We start from the raw sequence: 18,213 nt of genomic DNA on the forward strand, positions 1-18,213 counted from the left end.
CTCCACCTTGCTGGCGTCTGAGTCGGACTGGAGCTCTCTGCCCTTTACCAATCCAGCCACGGGCCCATCCATCTGGCCCATCAAGACTCACTCTCATTTCATCAGTCCATAAAACCTTAGAAAAATCAGTCTTGAGATATTTCTTGGCCCAGTCTTGACGTTTCAGCTTGTGTGTCTTGTTCAGTGGTGGTCGTCTTTCAGCCTTTCTTACCTTGGCCATGTCTCTGAGTATTGCACACCTTGTGCTTTTGGGCACTCCAGTGATGTTGCAGCTCTGAAATATGGCCAAACTGGTGGCAAGTGGCATCTTGGCAGCTGCACGCTTGACTTTTCTCAGTTCATGGGCAGTTATTTTGCGCCTTGGTTTTTCCACACGCTTCTTGCGACCCTGTTGACTATTTTGAATGAAACGCTTGATTGTTCGATGATCACGCTTCAGAAGCTTTGCAATTTTAAGAGTGCTGCATCCCTCTGCAAGATATCTCACTATTTTTGACTTTTCTGACCCTGTCAAGTCCTTCTTTTGACCCATTTTGCCAAAGGAAAGGAAGTTGCCTAATAATTATGCACACCTGATATAGGGTGTTGATGTCATTAGACCACACCCCTTCTCATTACAGAGATGCACATCACCTAATATGCTTAATTGGTAGTAGGCTTTCGAGCCTATACAACTTGGAGTAAGACAACATGCATAAAGAGGATGATGTGGTCAAAATACTCATTTGCCTAATAATTCTGCACTCCCTGTATATGAACTAATGCCCTTTAGCTGTGAAAAACTGTTAAATGCACTCAGAGAAGAGAAGGCCTTCAAGGGCTTAGAAATTAGCAAATGAGCCTCCCTTAGTTTAGCTTTCAACTAAGAATACCAAGAGAACAAAGCAAATTTGATGATAAAAGTAAATTGGAAAAATGACATGCCCTATCTGAATCATGAACGTTTAATTTTGACTAGACTGTCCCTTTAATTCACAGCTTCACTAGTTCTAGGTGTGCCAGCTGCACTCTGCAGAAATGCTAAATGGAAATTTTAGAGACAATGTAAATGCTGCAGAGTTTTCATAATCCATCAGAGGAGATTTGAATTCTTTCAGCATTTACATTTTCAAAAAGCAAAACAGATGTCCAGGCAATTTGTATCAATTTAAAGATGAAGTTTCTAAAAAAGAGCAATTCATTATCTAGAAAAATGAAACTGAGCTTCATATTATTTTTACACGTAAAGCTACACATTTATTTATATAAAAAAGTGATTAATTCGATCCTGCAAATCATGAATCTTAAAATGAAAAAGAAAATTAAAAGGACAATAAAAACTTGACCTGGAGAATGGCAGTATAATGGCACTTATAAGTGTAGTGCTTTGGGATATTTGGTAGGTTGCACTTCCAGTTCAGTTCATATATTTGTGCTGTTTCTTATTACCCCTGATTAATTTTTGCATATATATATATATATATATATATATATATATATATATATATATATATATATATATATATATATATATAAAGCCTTAAATGAACAGATAGGGCATGCAATTTAAAACAACTTTCCAGTTTACTTTTATCATCAATTTTGCTTTGTTCTCTTGGTATTCTTATTTGAAAGCTAAACCTAGGTAGGCTCATATGCTAATTTCTTAGCACTTGAAGCCCACCTGTAATATGAATGCATTTTGACATTTTTTCACAACTATAGGGCGTTAGTTGATGTGTGCCATATAGATAACATTGTGCTACCTAGGAGTCAGCACTGATTGGCTAAAATGCAATTACAGAGGTACAAAGTATATTAATATAATTGTGTTGGTTATGCAAAACTGGGGAATGGGTAATAAAGGGATTATCTCTTGTGAGCTGCTGGTGCAATGCTGAATACAGCGAGCGTATTGCTCGCCGTATTCAGCGAGGTCTGGCGGACCTGATCCGCACTATCGGATCAGGTCTGCCAGACCTTGATAAATAGAGGCCATAGTCCGATCTACTAACTAAGCAAAAGACAGAAAACATAAAAAAAATCAGAAGCTGAAAATTGTTGTTTGGAACAAAAAAAGTAGACTGAAACTCTTGTTTATGTGACGTGCATCTGATTAACACGTGCACTCACTTTTATTTATTTTTTACAAAATTGAAGTGCATATACCTTTTTTGCTGCTATATTTAAAGTATTAATATCTATAGCAGAAATTGTAAAACTGTTTAATGAACACAATAATCTATTTAAATACTAACAGGCCAAAGTAGCAATAAAACGCTGCACACACTGATCTTATTTAGCTCTGTCTGAGAGAGAAAATAAATGTAATTTATATATAATATAGTGAAGGTACAAAACCTTTTATCCAAACTGTTTGGGACCAGAAAAGATTTGGATTTAAAAATAGTTTGGATTTTGGAATAGTTTTATGTTTGCATCTGTGAAATGGGGCAGTTTTTTAGAAGGGATGGGACCAAATGTCACTTAAAGGGACCGTTTTAAACAACTTTCCAATTTACTTCTATTATTTAATTTGCTTCCTTCTTTTGTTTTCCTTTGCTGAAAGGTTTATCTAGGAAATCTCAGCAGCAGCAAAGAACCTAGGTTCTAGCTGCTTATTGGTGGCTGCATATATATATATACCGATTGTCATTGGCTCACCCAATGGCCCATATTTATCAAGCTCCGTACGGAGCTTGAAGGGCCGTGTTTCTGGTGAGTCTTCAGACTCGCCAGAAACAGCAGTTATAAAGCAGCTATCACAAAGACCGCTGCTCCATTACCTGTCCGCCTGCTCTGAGCAGGCGGACAGACATCGCAAGAAATCAACCCGATCGAGTGCGATCAGGTTGATTGACACCCCCCTGCTGGTGGCCGATTGGCCGCGAGTCTGCAGGGGGCGGCATTGCTTGTGAGCTGCTGGTGCAATGCTGAATACAGCGAGCGTATTGCTCGCCGTATTCAGCAAGGTCTGGCGGACCTGATCCGCAGTGTCAGATCAGGTCCGCCAGACCTTGATAAATAGATCCCAATGTGTTCAGTTACAAACCAGTTGTGCATTGCTGCTCCTTCAACAAATGATACCAAGAGAATTAAGCAAATTTGACAATAGAAGTAAACTGGAAAGTTGTTGAAAATTGTATGTTCTACCTAAATCATAAAAGAAAATTTTTGGGTTTCATATCCCTTTAAGCAATATTTACATCAATATACAGCTTATATAATGTTTAATACTTTTGTATACTTATTACTATCAGAAACAAAGTACAGCATTGTAATCTAAAAGTTATAGGTGCTGTTTGAAATAAACATTAAGATAGAGGCAGAAAACATTTTGAATTACTAGTAATTTTTAACCATTTTATTTTTTTTATATAACTTTTAATTTTAAAAGTCTGGCTTTCTGAATATTTTTGGATTTTGAAATTCCTGATTTAGGAGGCAGAAAACATTTTGAATTACTAGTAATTTGTAACAATTTTTTTTTTTTTAATATAACTTTTAATTTTAAAAGTCTGGCTTTCTGAATATTTTTGGATTTTGAAATTCCTGATTTGGGTATTTGTATCTTTACAACATTTTGAAGTGAAATACAATCAATTACCTATTGCTCCAGGAGAGGGCAGTGCAGGCTTGTTTTACAGTGTCTTCTATTTTATGAACTTGCATTTTTTTCTATCAGTTTGTGGCTCCCTCTTCTGTTCTTAAGTGGTCTAATAAAAACCAGTAGCAATGGAATGCTGTGTTCAGTGGAAAATCTTGTACATCATATTTCACCATACACTAAAAATAAAATACTCAGCAAGCAAACATATTTGTCACATAGTTTAAAGAGTACAATTATGTTTTTAATTTAAACAAGTATGTACAATCTAAACTTGTTAGTTCTTTTTATGTGCAGAAATAGTGGCTCATACAAAGCTAGATTACAAGTGGAGCACAATTTTAACGTGCGCCTGTAAACGATTAAAGTTGTCCCTTTACAAGCGCACCTTAAATAACCAGCCATTACAAGGAGCTGGTTAATGCTACCACAAAGTCACGCTAGCACTTTGTGCTCAAATTCATTAACCAGAGATCAGATCTCTGGTTACTGAAAAAAATGTCCCCCAATTTCCCCCAAAATAAAGTGTACAGTTCCTTTTTAAAATAAAAATGATGAGCAGCATTATTTAAAAAAAAAACAAAAAAAAAAAAAAAACTGCATGAAACAGTTATAAGGGTTTAAAGTAATGGGATGTGAGGTGTTAGGAAAAAAAAAACACACTCTGAAAAGTGCATTTAAATTGCAGTCTATGGAGAACTGTGTGTTCCCTGTACATATATATGTATATGCTTATATACATAAATATTTATGTGTTAATATGTATATATACACATAAACACATAATTATACTGTATATGTATATATACACATAAACACATAATTATACTGTATATGTATATATACACATATAAACACATAATTATACTGTATATGTATATATACACATATAAACACATAATTATACTGTATATGTATATATACACATATAAACACATAATTATACTGTATATGTATATACACACATATAAACACATAATTATACTGTATATGTATATACACACATATAAACACATAATTATACTGTATATGTATATACACACATATAAACACATAAATATACTGTATATGTACATACACACATATAAACACATAATTATACTGTATATGTATATACACACATATAAGCACATAATTATACTGTATATGTACATATACACATATAAACACATAATTATACTGTATATGTATATACACACATATAAACACATAATTATACTGTATATGTACATACACACATATAAACACATAATTATACTGTATATGTATATACACACATACAAACACATAATTATACTGTATATGTACATACACACATATAAACACATAATTATACTGTATATGTATATACACACATATAAACACATAATTATACTGTATATGTATATACACACATATAAACACATAATTATACTGTATATGTATATACACACATATAAACACATAAATATACTGTATATGTACATACACACATATAAACACATAATTATACTGTATATGTATATACACACATATAAACACATAATTATACTGTATATGTACATGCACACATATAAACACATAATTTTACTGTATATGTACATACACACATATAAACAAATAATTATACTGTATATGTATATGCACACATATAAACACATCATTATACTGTATATGTATATACACACATATAAACACATAATTATACTGTATATGTATATACACACATATAAACACATAATTATACTGTATATGTATATATACACATATAAACACATAATTATACTGTATATGTATATACACACATATAAACATATAATTATACTGTATATGTATATATACACATATAAACACATAATTATACTGTATATGTATATAAAAACATATAAACACATAATTATACTGTATATGTATATACACACATATAAACACATAATTATACTGTATTCATTCATATACATATACTGTAAATTTAAAAATGCTGCCCATCGCTGCACGGCTTACCCCCTGTGCTGTTCTAGATTCTGTGCAATGTCTATCCCTATCAGAACGAGGCTCCCATTGTAGCCTATGGAAACGCACTCTTGTGAGCGTAAAACTTCCATGCAATGTGAACGCGACCTTTGCTTGTGCTGATATTACGAGTGGAGCGCAAAGATCGAACTTGTGAAAGCGCAATTTTGCGCTATACTCGTAATCTAGCCCACAATCTTTTAAAAACAAGTTGCCACAATAGATTGGACTAAAAAGACCAGTAGGATTTATTTTTTTACTTGCTGAACTATTAAATGCTTTATGAAAGATAAGTTTGTTACTGCTGCAGTGATGACTATTTACACGAACACAACCCTCTGCCAATAGTCCTCATTCATCTGCCCTTTAGTAGAGAAACAAGCTCGGACAGCGTACTGCCAGTTCTGCAGCGGCCTCTAGAATGTTAAAAGTGCTCATTTCATTTTTAATAGAAACATATTGCAAAAATGTCTCTAACATTAGTTAAAACAACTTTTAAACCTATCACTAAAAAGATATAGGTACTTAGTTTCCACGCAGTATACGTGAGATACAAATAGCTAAAAAGGTTCTATAAACACTAATGAGCACAAATGTTCTAGTACTTTTTCCACAATAGATACATTTACAACCACCTGCAAAAAACAGTTATTTTCTAAAGGAGCAATACATTGACATCAAAGTATAATCACATCAAAGTGAAATTACCTCTCAAACACAACATGTGAATAAGCAAAAGTAAATGATACGCTGACTATGTAAAACTAAACAGACAAAAAAAATATACTGTGAAACAAAACTGATTATCTTCCTCTATAGCATATTATATTTATTATTTTATTATTTTTTCCTAGTTTATAATTAAAATAGAAGATTACCATGTATATGGGCTTACCATGTGTTTGGGCTTACCATGTGTATTGGCTTACTATGTGTATGTGTTTACCATGTGTATGGGTTTACCATGTGTATGGGCTTACCATGTGTTTGAGCTTACCATGTGTTTGGGCTTACCATGTGTATGGGCTTACCATGTGTATGGGTTTACCATGTGTATGGGCTTACCATGTGTATGGGTTTACCATGTGTATGGGCTTACCATGTGTATGTGCTTAGCATGTGTATGGGCTTACCATGTGTATGTGCTTAGCATGTGTATGGGTTTACCGTGTGTATGGGCTTACCATGTGCATGGGTTTACCATGTGTATGGGTTTACCATATGTATGGGCTTACCAAGTGTATGGGTTTACCATGTGTATGGGCTTACCATGTGTATGGGTTTACCATGTGTATGGGCTTACCATGTGTATGTGCTTAGCATGTGTATGGGCTTACCATGTGTTTGGGCTTACCATGTGTGTGGGCTTACCATGTGTATGGGCTTACCATGTGTTTGGGTTTACCATGTGTATGTGCTTAGCATGTGTATGTGCTTAGCATTTGTATGGGGTTACCATGTGTATGGGCTTACCATGTGTTTGGGCTTACCATGTGTATGGGCTTACCATGTGTTTGGGCTGACCATGTGAGTGGGCTTACCATGTGTTTGGGCTTACCATGTGTTTGGGCTTACCATGTGTATGGGCTTACCATGTGTTTGGGTTTACCATGTGTATGTGCTTAGCATGTGTATGTGCTTAGCATTTGTATGGGGTTACCATGTGTATGGGCTTACCATGTGTATGGGCTTACCATGTGTTTGGGCTTACCATGTGTTTGGGCTTACCATGTGTATGGGCTTACCATGTGTTTGGGTTTACCATGTGTATGTGCTTAGCATGTGTATGTGCTTAGCATTTGTATGGGGTTACCATGTGTATGGGCTTACCATGTGTTTGGGCTTACCATGTGTATGGGCTTACCATGTGTTTGGGCTTACCATGTGAATGGGCTTACCATGTGTTTGGGCTTACCATGTGTATGGGCTTACCATGTGTTTGGGTTTACCATGTGTATGTGCTTAGCATGTGTATTTGCTTACCATGTGAATGGATTTATATTTTAAAGGATATTTTTTCCTTTTTAGACAAAAGCGTGACAAAAAGTTTTTTTGTTCTGTTTTACAGTTAGTGCTAGATTATGAGTGAAGCGGTATTTTGTGCTCAAGCTTGTGCTTAAACTGCGCTAGACATGAGGTTTTTGCGCGCGTCGGGTATTACAAGTTGAAAGTAAAATACAGGAAAAAAAACGAAGTTAAAATATGGCAATCGCGTTAACCAGAGCTCTGAGATCACACGTTCGCATTTACTTTAAACTTGTAATAGAAGCGATCATTCCAACACGTGCAAACAGCTGCAATAAACCCGATATCCCTTGCGTACAACAGTGCACCACTCGTAATCTGGCCCTTAAAGGACCAGTGAATACAGTAGATTTGCATAAGTAGCAAATGCATGATAACAAGACAATGTAATAGCTTTTAGTTTGTACTTCAAATGAGTAGTAGATTTTTTTCTGACAAATTTCAGTTATGTCTATTTCCACTCCTCCTGTATCATGTGACAGTCATCAGCCAATCACAAATGCATTTATGTATATTCTGTGAATTCTTGCACATGCTCAGTAAGAGCTTGTTATTTAAAAAGTGTAAATATAAAAAGACTGCACATTTTGATAATAGAAGTAAATTGAAAAGTTGTTTAAAATTGCCTGCTCTATCTGAATCATGAAAGTTTAATTTTGTCTTGAGTGTCTCTTTAATGTGCTAGTCTACTGAATTTCCTCTGGTGACTTCCCTTCACTACAAAATGGAAAATGGTTAGAAACAAATGCATATAAATAAATGAATGTCTCGCACCACGCTGCACCAGTTCTCTATTAGATATCACTGTTGCTGTTCTACACTGGGGATATCCTACATATAGTACATGCTTCTCAATGTGGCTCTCAAATTAATTCATTTATTTTTTTATCTGGTTCCCTGTTTATAAAAAAAATGTGTCTTGATGTTTCAAAGTTGAAAACCACAACAAATCCTGAGGTAAATTAATGAGGTTGAAGGGTTATTGGTAATGTCTCATACCATGATATATCAATGCTGCCTCTAAAAAATAGCAGTTATCCCCTATGCATTGTGAGGTACCTACTGTTTGTGATTAGAAGAAGTGAGTGAATAGGAAACAAATAGCAGCATGTCTCACTGTGTTTAAGTATTATTTATTATTACATATTGCTGGGTGATGTTTTAGAGGGGCGTGGAAGCCAAAATTTAGCATTAAAGGGACACTAAAGGGCCAATGAAAATCTTTTAATATGTTATGGCATTTTATTTGTTTGATCATTTCAAAATGGCTAAACACATAGTTAAAGTCAGAGTCCAGAGCCGCAATGCACTACTGGAAGTTAGATGAACATATTCGGTGAGCCAATGACAAGAGGCATATATGTGCAGCCACCAATCACCAGCTAGCTCCCAGTAGTGCATTGCTGCTGATGAGCCTACCTGGGTATGCTTTTAAACAAAGCATTATCTACTTTATAAGTATAAGAGTGTTAAAAACATTGTTGCAAACACAGCTAACATATAATGCTCAAGACAAATGCATGCTCCTGACCTTACTACTGTATGCTCTCATGGAAAAGTTTCAACAAAGAATAACAAGAGAATGAAGTTTTTTTTCATTTGTAATCTCTATCTGAATCCTGAAAGTTTAAAGGGACACTGAACCCAAATTTTTTCTTTCGTGATTCAGATAGAGCATGACATTTTAAGCAACTTTCTAATTTACTCCAATTATAAAATTTTCTTTATTCTCTTGGTATCTTTATTTGAAATGCAAATGTAAGTTTAGATGCTGGCCCATTTTTGGGGAACAACCTGGGTTGTCCTTGCTGATTGGTGGATAGATTCCTCCACCAATAAAAAAAATGCTGTCCAGAGTTCTAAACCAAAAAAAGTCCTATGTCCCTTTAAATGCCCTTTCCTAGTGCTATACCCTTAACTTATTTAACATGATAATGTAGTTTACAGTACATGCACATAGCACATGCAGCTTAGTAGTTTAGGGATATTAAATGAAAAAAATGGAAATCTATTTGCTGGTATATTTTTAAGACAGCAAAAAAATCTTAGTTTCAAAGCAGTGCGTTGTGTTCATACTTAGAATAGAGGTGCAGTTTCTAGGAGAGTTATGATATATAATGATGAACCATGCATGAACTTTCACTGGTACTGCTTGCCACATTTTGTCTCTGCCTCTCCTTTAATAAGATACAGAATGTCACATGACTCATCAATGCCCCTGGCAGCTGAATTTGAGCTCTCATCTGCTCAGATAATGTTCATCTTGCTGAGTAATGCATTATCAATGTATTGCCTAATACTACATGGTGGAAAAATACAACAAAAGGTTAAAAAAATATTCCAAGGCTACTTTTCATTAAAAAAAATGATCGCCTGTTCTCTAACCTTCCCTAAAATTTGGATAGAAAAAGATATAATCTTTAACATAATGTTAAAAAAATATTTTGTGTACAAGTAGATAAAATTAGAAAACTTTTAATAAGTATATATATTTTTTTATCTCATCATTTGGTAAATAAACTTTATTGTGAAAATTCTTGATTGCCATGTAATATTCAGTTGTATGGAATATTCTCAAGTTGTGTTTACAATAAAAAAAATTCCCTTATCAAAAATATCGTGCTAGGATTTTCGTAAAATCTTTCTTGTAAATATACAGCTTTTTTAAACTAACACTAGATAATCAATGTCTGGGCTATTTGATGAAAAATAATCATAATTTGGTTTATTGTACCTATTACTTTATAAGTTAACTCACATGTATTCATTTTATATATAATTTTTTATATACATATATATATATATATATATATATATATATATATATATATATATATATATATATATATGCTCTCTATTGACATAAAATGCAAGGCTATCTTTTATCTTTTCAGCTGGCATGGGAAATATAATAAAATAAATCTTAATTTGCTTCCTGCAGCCAATTTACTTGGATAATAAAAAAATATGAGTATGCAACACGTTAAGGCAACCACCCACCAACAAACTTACAGAAGCCATGCTTGCACTCAAAAGATTATTGTCAATCCCCTGAATGATTCCTCAGACTACACTATAAAATAACTACATATTTGTTAAACATGTCTACAATGCTTATTAATCAGGGATGTGAACTGCAATAAAACACACGTCCATAAAAAGAGGACTTATAGGTATTATCCAGAAAATTTTGTGTACTATAATTTGTATAAAATATATATAGTAATTATAATATATATAAAGTGTATGCCAATTGTCTTTTTATTGCTTTGGGACAATCTCATTTTCTTTTTTAAATTGATGTGATGCCAGATCTATTTTTTTATAAGCCTGGATCACACAAAGGACCCTACTAATTTATAAAATTGTATAAAAATAAAATACTGGTAATTAAGAATGTATTTAGCAATATAAGCCACTACAAAAAATACAAAATGGGAGTAAAAAGGTAAATTATTTATAGCTTTTTGTGTGCAATTTAATTGTATACTTTTTTTTTTATTTTATAATTATTTAAGGGCAACAGAATGGCTGCACTTTATTGCAATTTATTAAAGTTTGCCAGGTGGAAACATTAAATGTAGCTTGAGTAATTTTTTGTGGTAAACTTGAAAAACTATATTCAAGAAAAATGTTTTCTTCAAGTTTTTCTTGTTGATTGTTTAAAAGTTTCCACACACCTGCATTGAACATATTTTAATCCAGTGATGATATATTTCTAATATGTCTCAGTATCAGGACTGTCATGCCATTTTCTGTTGCTCCCAGGATGTTTTGTTTACTTCTTGTGCCATTTTTTTTTATTCCATGGTTGTTTTTTTTTCTTTTAACTTTTTTTGCACATCACATGTATGATTTTATCCTGGGGCCTATGCAGATAGTTGGGATAGTGTTAATTTTGTACCACATCAAAGCTATTTGGTTGATATCTGGACTAATAGTTCCCTCTTGTCTAGACCAAATCAATTCTTAACCAATGTAACATTTTTATTAATATTACTATTTATTATCAGTTATTTGTAGAGTGCCAACAGTTTACACAGCGCTAACATCATGATGTGTGTAAATAATTTATATCAATTTGTGTAATTTTCTAACAAACATTTTAAATATCCAAGCAGTTAATTGAAGTCATAAATGCACAGATGATTGTATTGTTAGTGATCTACTTGTTTAATTGTTTAAAAGTATGATTTGAGCTATTTGTTTAACCTTGTATTAAAACAGGAAATAATTCTCTTTGTTAAAGAGACAGTGTACTCTAATTTCCATATTACTGATTTTAATATACACTACTATAGAGAAGAATATTCACAGATACTGATCTAAAAATCCAATATAAAACCTTTTAAAAACGTACTTAGAAACACAGTTTAGCACTGTTGATGAGGTTAGACTGGGACACCCAGTGAAAAGGGCTGGGAAAACAAGAGCAGACCCCCCCTTTCCCTGCATATTAACCCTTTGGCTGCTAAGCCATTTCCCACCTGTGTGCTAAGCTGGATTTGAGCTTTTTGTTGCAGTTCATGTTTAAACACTTTTAGAAGTAAAGTTTGTGTGAATAAACTATACAAACTATATTTATTTATTTTTTCAGCATACCCAGCAGATTCAAAATATACCATTATTATATGTGTATGTATCATCAGGTTTAAAAAGTAGCACATAAAATGTGAAAAAAGTGTATTTTTTTTTTACTCCTGACTCAATAAATAATAGTATGTAATTTTATTTTTCTAAGCTTTATCATCAAAACTTGTGTGTATAAATATTTGTAGTAGGTAACCTGTCTGAAACAAGCAGAAATTAAAAACATTTCACTGTTTTTTCCCACTGTTTTATTGCAGACATGTCAATTTGATAAATTATCAAAAACAGCATCTTAGAATTTACTGTACTGTTTTCAGCAATTAAACCGTTCTAGCCACCTGAGAAATATAAATGGGGTACACAAAGCACACATTTGCAGAAAGTACACCCCTTGGTGCATTAAATCGGGGGCTACAAGTATATTGAACATGAATTTGGGGTGCACAGCAATCAATGGAATAAGTTGCATTGCTTAAAATAAAAAAAATATCTAAGCAAAGAGCTATATTCCATTATTATTACTTTGTCTATTTTTGTGCTAGCAATACACGTAGCCCCTCATTTGATGCGCCAAGAGGTGTACTTTCCAAAAATGTGTAATTTATTTAATGTATCTTAGTTTTCCAGGTTTCTACAGCTGTCTGATTGCAGACATAGCAAATAAAAGTTGAAAGGCTATTTTTTTAAAGATGATTTTAAGATTACCATGTCTGCACTTAAACAGTTCTAGCCACTTGGAAAATTAAAATATTGTACACAAAGCACACATTTGTAGAAAACACACCCTTTGGCGCATCAAAAAAGGGGCTACATGTATTTCTAGAACATAAATGAGGTGCAAAACAATTAATGGAATATGGTGCATTGCATAAAAAATATTTTATTTTTAGCAAAGAGTAATTTTCCACTTATTATTTCATTGTCTATTTTTGTGCTAGCAATACGTGTAGCCCCCCATTTGATGCGCCAAAGGGTGTACTTTCCAAAAATGTGTACTTTATTTAGTGTATCTTAATTTCTCAGGTGGCTATAGCTGTCTGATTGCAGACATAACCCTGTAAAGTTGAAAGACTATTTTTTTTCCTTTTTTTTTTAATTCTCTTTACAAAATAAATAGATATTTTTAAAGGAATTATGTCGCTAGAAAATATGTAATTTTTATTGCAAAAAATAAGCTTTTTTTGCAAAAAAATACAGAAGTTTCAAAAGATGGAGAGAGCTGCGTAAAGAGGGTGTTTTACTCATCTTCCACGCATGCTAAACGCTGATTATAAAAATATTATTATTTAATAGCATTTTTCTTCCATTTATTAATTTGTAACCACATTATCCAGGTGATCATGGGATTACAAATATAATTTTGGTCTGTATTGTAAAAGGAAATGCGACATTTCTTAGCTAGGCGATCACTGCGGTAACGCGTAACCACGGTGATCATTTAGCTATAATACTGAAACCGATATTTATTTTAAAAAAATATTATTATAAAATATGTATTTTGGGGGTCTCTAGGCAATTTTGATCTTTATTTATGTGCCTTTAGAGACTCCCAAATCCTTTTCTTGTTTTAAATGTTTTTTTTTTACTTTTTTATTTTCTATCATACACATTAAAGACTTACACCATTAGATTACCTTTCCAATGGTGGAGGTCTGTAGCTGCTTAGATGACTGAGATACATGCCCCATCTCCCTATTACTTTCAATTGTCAGCTTTAAATAAAGTTGCACAGTGACGTCATCGCATCATTGCGCATGACGTCACTGCACAAAACGTGAAGCCCCGGTGATGCCTGTCACCATACAGGCCAGATCGCCGGGGTGGGAGTAGATAAAGGTCCCAGAACTCCACAAAGGTGGGGGAGTGCTAGTGACGCCTCTGAGCCATTGTTAGCACCTGAGAGGGAAATTTACGACAGCTCAGTGCCGTTGTTAGCTCTTAAGGGGTTAAAAGACATATTACACAAACAAGATCATATACATCTGGCACTGTGGGGCTTGGTTAGGTAAAAATCATTACAATGTTATTAAAAAATAAGTGAAACTATATATTGTTACAAAAACACTCCCAGATGGGCTATATAAATGGATCATCTACAAAACATTTATGCAAAGACAAATCTAGTATACAATGTATCCTTAATATGTGACTTGAGTAAGTACAAAAAGATAATAATAATAATAATAATAATAATACTAATACTAAAAAAACTTCTGTGAACAAGATATTCTATTTGAAAGAACCCAACAAGGCTGGTGATATAGATAGTCCAAACCTATTTTAAAAAAAGCTGGAAAAAATTTGGAAAAGTGTTTTCTAATGGATAAGAATCCTGACTTTACATTAATTTAACGCAAATAATAGTTAAGTTAAAAAAGTCACTGGAAACCCAAACAATAACTAGATTTTTGATGGCTTGAAACGGCCACAAATTTGAACGCTTCTGAAAAAGCTATTAAAAACAGTATTAAAGATATTTTGCACATCTGATAATAGACCCATAAGCTAAGGTCTTTAATTACTTCAGTATCTTAAGCCATCATTTTCTTGTCTTTTTTTTAAAAGTAGTTACTGTTATGCAGAGATTTGTGAGTGGCTGATCGTTTTAATGAATATATTTAAACAAAGTGTACTAAAAAAATAAAATTTCAGGCAATGTTTTGGCAGCCTTAATATTTACCTTACTGAATATAAACAAGAACCATTTGAGTGAAAGTAAATCAACATTTATAAAGCTGGAAGAAACAAAAGGAAGCAAAACTATATTTTTTTAAAGAGACAATATTGTAATACCACCAGGATAAATTAAACAAAGTTAACAATGACCCTCATTGTTATAATCATTATTCTTTATAGGTGTAGAAGTAATGGGTAAAATACAAGTAAAAATGTTCCATAGGAAAAGATTAAATATATGATCAATAACACAGTGGTTTTGAGAGCAATGCTTTGTTTTAAAATAAAGAAATAGTGAGACGTCGCTGGTTTATTGGGAGAGCCCTACAGGAAGGACAATTCATTGTTTTCTTCTGTCACTTGGATTTAGTTTTTCTTTAAGACGTACACTTTTGACAGAATCTTGTTTTCAGTCCATGCCACACAACTAAAAAAAATAAAAAAATTAAGGGAAAAAGGATCAGAATAGCAGCCGTATTCACAAGACTAATCCCCCTTGGATTTGGCCTACTCTTTAGGCTGCATTTCCTGTCTGTACCCGCCTATGAGTTGAAAAAACTGATTAAATCAAAACAAAACTCTGGCAAAAAGCCACTTTATTTTTTTGTTCAAGAATGCCAAAATATTTGTATTGCCAGGTAAACTTCAAAGAGTTTTTTTTTTAAAAGAAAATTTTTACTTCACGACATAACATACATCTTTACTGGGCTCAATGTTGAGCTCTTAATAGTAGGGAATCTCCCTCTCTGTTTAACAGTGAAGAAAATTCTTCAGCTTTATTTATCTAAACCATTTTTTAATGTGTAACAAACACTATTTTTGAGGATGGAGAGGATGCAGTTAAAAATGTTTGTGACAAATAAAAAAAAATATATATATTATTTCTTCGGAATGTGTAGGATAGAAGAGTACACAGAAGTTACATATTGTACTTAATTATGTCACAGAACCAGACTCGTTTCTCTTGTATCTTGACAATGAAATATTCTCCGTTTAACTTTGAAATACTTTCTTGGATGACTGCAGAGTGCAAAGGGGAATGGGTTTGTTAATCTTCAGTGCATACAAAAGTTTTAATACTTGGAGTGGCTAGTAAATCACAAGCAAACACAACTTGTGCTAATATGATTCTCACATTCATTAGATACTTGTAAGTAATGTCTTCTCTGTTCAAAATGCAATAATGAATTCTACGTCTGTATTTAAAACATATAAATGTTTATAGGATTACTTCTAGGGTTGCCAGGTGTCCAGTATTCAACCGGACAGTCCAGTATTTTATTAGACTATACAGTAAAATATATACAAAAACACTGGATACTTAAATGTCCACCATTTTTAAAGTCTCCTAAGTATCAGCTAAATGCAAAGGGCCTTAAATGCCTCTCTGCATTAAAAAGAAGTAACACGTTGGGGCATATTTATCAAGCTCCGTATGGCTCGCCGGAAACAGAAGTTATGAAGCAGCGGTCTAACTCCATACGATCGGGTTAATTGACACCCTCTGCTAGCGGCCGATCACAAGAACTGCTGGTGCAATGATAAATGCAGACAGCTTATGCTTATGTGTAGCGATGTGCAGCGGACATGATACGCTACTTCGTATTATATTCACTTGCACATTGATACATATGCCCCTATGCATTTTTCTATTATATGTTTTACTGGCAGCCATGCGGGTGTAATATCATTGCTGTTTGTGTGTGCTCCTGGCAGTCAAGGTGGTCTGGTCAAGTCACTACTGCATATGTCTGTTACTGGAAATTAAGGGTATAAAATGACTGCTCGCTCATGAATAATATGGATGGTAGGATTAAAAGTGGCACCCAAGTTTAAGCCTTTGGGGGGGCATTGTGTGACCCCACCTAACACCCGTGCCCAGTCACCTATAGGTTGTCTGGTATTTTTATGGAGCACAGCTTCTAACCCTATTTACTTCTATACTAAGCAAAAACTCTTTTTATAAAGAATTTATGAAGTGCTCTTTAGCATAGTGGAGTCATTTTATATAGACTAATGAGTGAGCTTTGGAGAAAATATGTAGAAAATAATCTAAGAATTGTAGGAAGGAGACTGATATAAAAAAACACTATTACAGTCTTCATGAAAACCCACATTTTTTTTAATTTATGATTCAGATATAAGTAAATTGGGAAAGTGTTATAATAAAAGTAAACTGGACACTTTAAGCTCTATCTGAATTATGAAAAGAAAAATCTGTGGGTTGAATGTCCCTTTAAGGAAGTAAGATTTTTTAATCTAAATACAGTGGATTCCAATTTCTCTATTAGACTCCCCAGCCTCCCCAACGCCTTTACTTTCTCCAGTGTCATCAGAACTATATACAGCCCATTCACAAAAAGATCAATTACTGGTTCCAAGTCTATAGCTGTTAGGGAATCTAATGTAATGTAAATGATGGCCCCGTTATATTTTATGATATACTAAATATAATGGTTTCATCTTCGGAATAGGTCAATAATTACATATTAACTACACTATTTTTTATTAAAAATGAAAGCTTAGACAGCATTTTTTTGTCAATTATAGGTAATATAATTAAAGGGACTAAAATTGTTATTATTTAAAAAGATAGATAATGCCTTTACTACCCATTCCCCAGCTTTGCACAACCAACATTGTTAGATTAATATACTTTATAGCATTTAAACCTATAGATTTCTGCCTGTTTCAAATGCTCTATTGACAGCCTCTTAATCACATGCTTTTTTTACAACAGGAGACTGCTAGTTCATGTGGGCCATATAGATAACACTGTGTTCACACCTGGGGAGTTATTTAAGAGTTAGCACAACACAGTACTAACTGCAAGTCAATAGATAATAAATACAAAGGCATGTGATCAGGGGGCTTTCAGAAGATACAAGGTAATCACAGAGGTAAACCATATATTAATATAAATGTGTTGGTTATGCAAAACTGGGGAATGGGTAATAAAGGGATTATCTATCTTTTTAAAAAAATAAAAATTCTATTGTAGACTGTCCCTTTAAGTTATTTTCATCATGAGCCTAATTCTCTAAAATCACTCATTTAATTCAATGTGCTGGTAGAATTCTCTACACAGTTCACAAGTGATAGTGAGTATAGTTATGCAAATGAGCAGGTATTTAAAGCGACAGTCTAGTCAAAAATAGACTTTCATTATTCACATAGGGCATGTAATTTTAAAAAACTTTCCAATTTACTTTTATCATCAATTTGCATTGTTCTCTTGGTATTCTTAGTTGAAAGCTAAACCTAGGTAGGCTCATATGCTATTTATTTTAGCCCTTGAAGGCCGCCTCTTATCTGAATACTTTTTGACAGTTTTTCACAACTAG

The sequence above is a fragment of the Bombina bombina genome, chromosome 2, assembly GCF_027579735.1.
Source record: "Bombina bombina isolate aBomBom1 chromosome 2, aBomBom1.pri, whole genome shotgun sequence".
Lineage (NCBI taxonomy): Eukaryota > Metazoa > Chordata > Amphibia > Anura > Bombinatoridae > Bombina > Bombina bombina.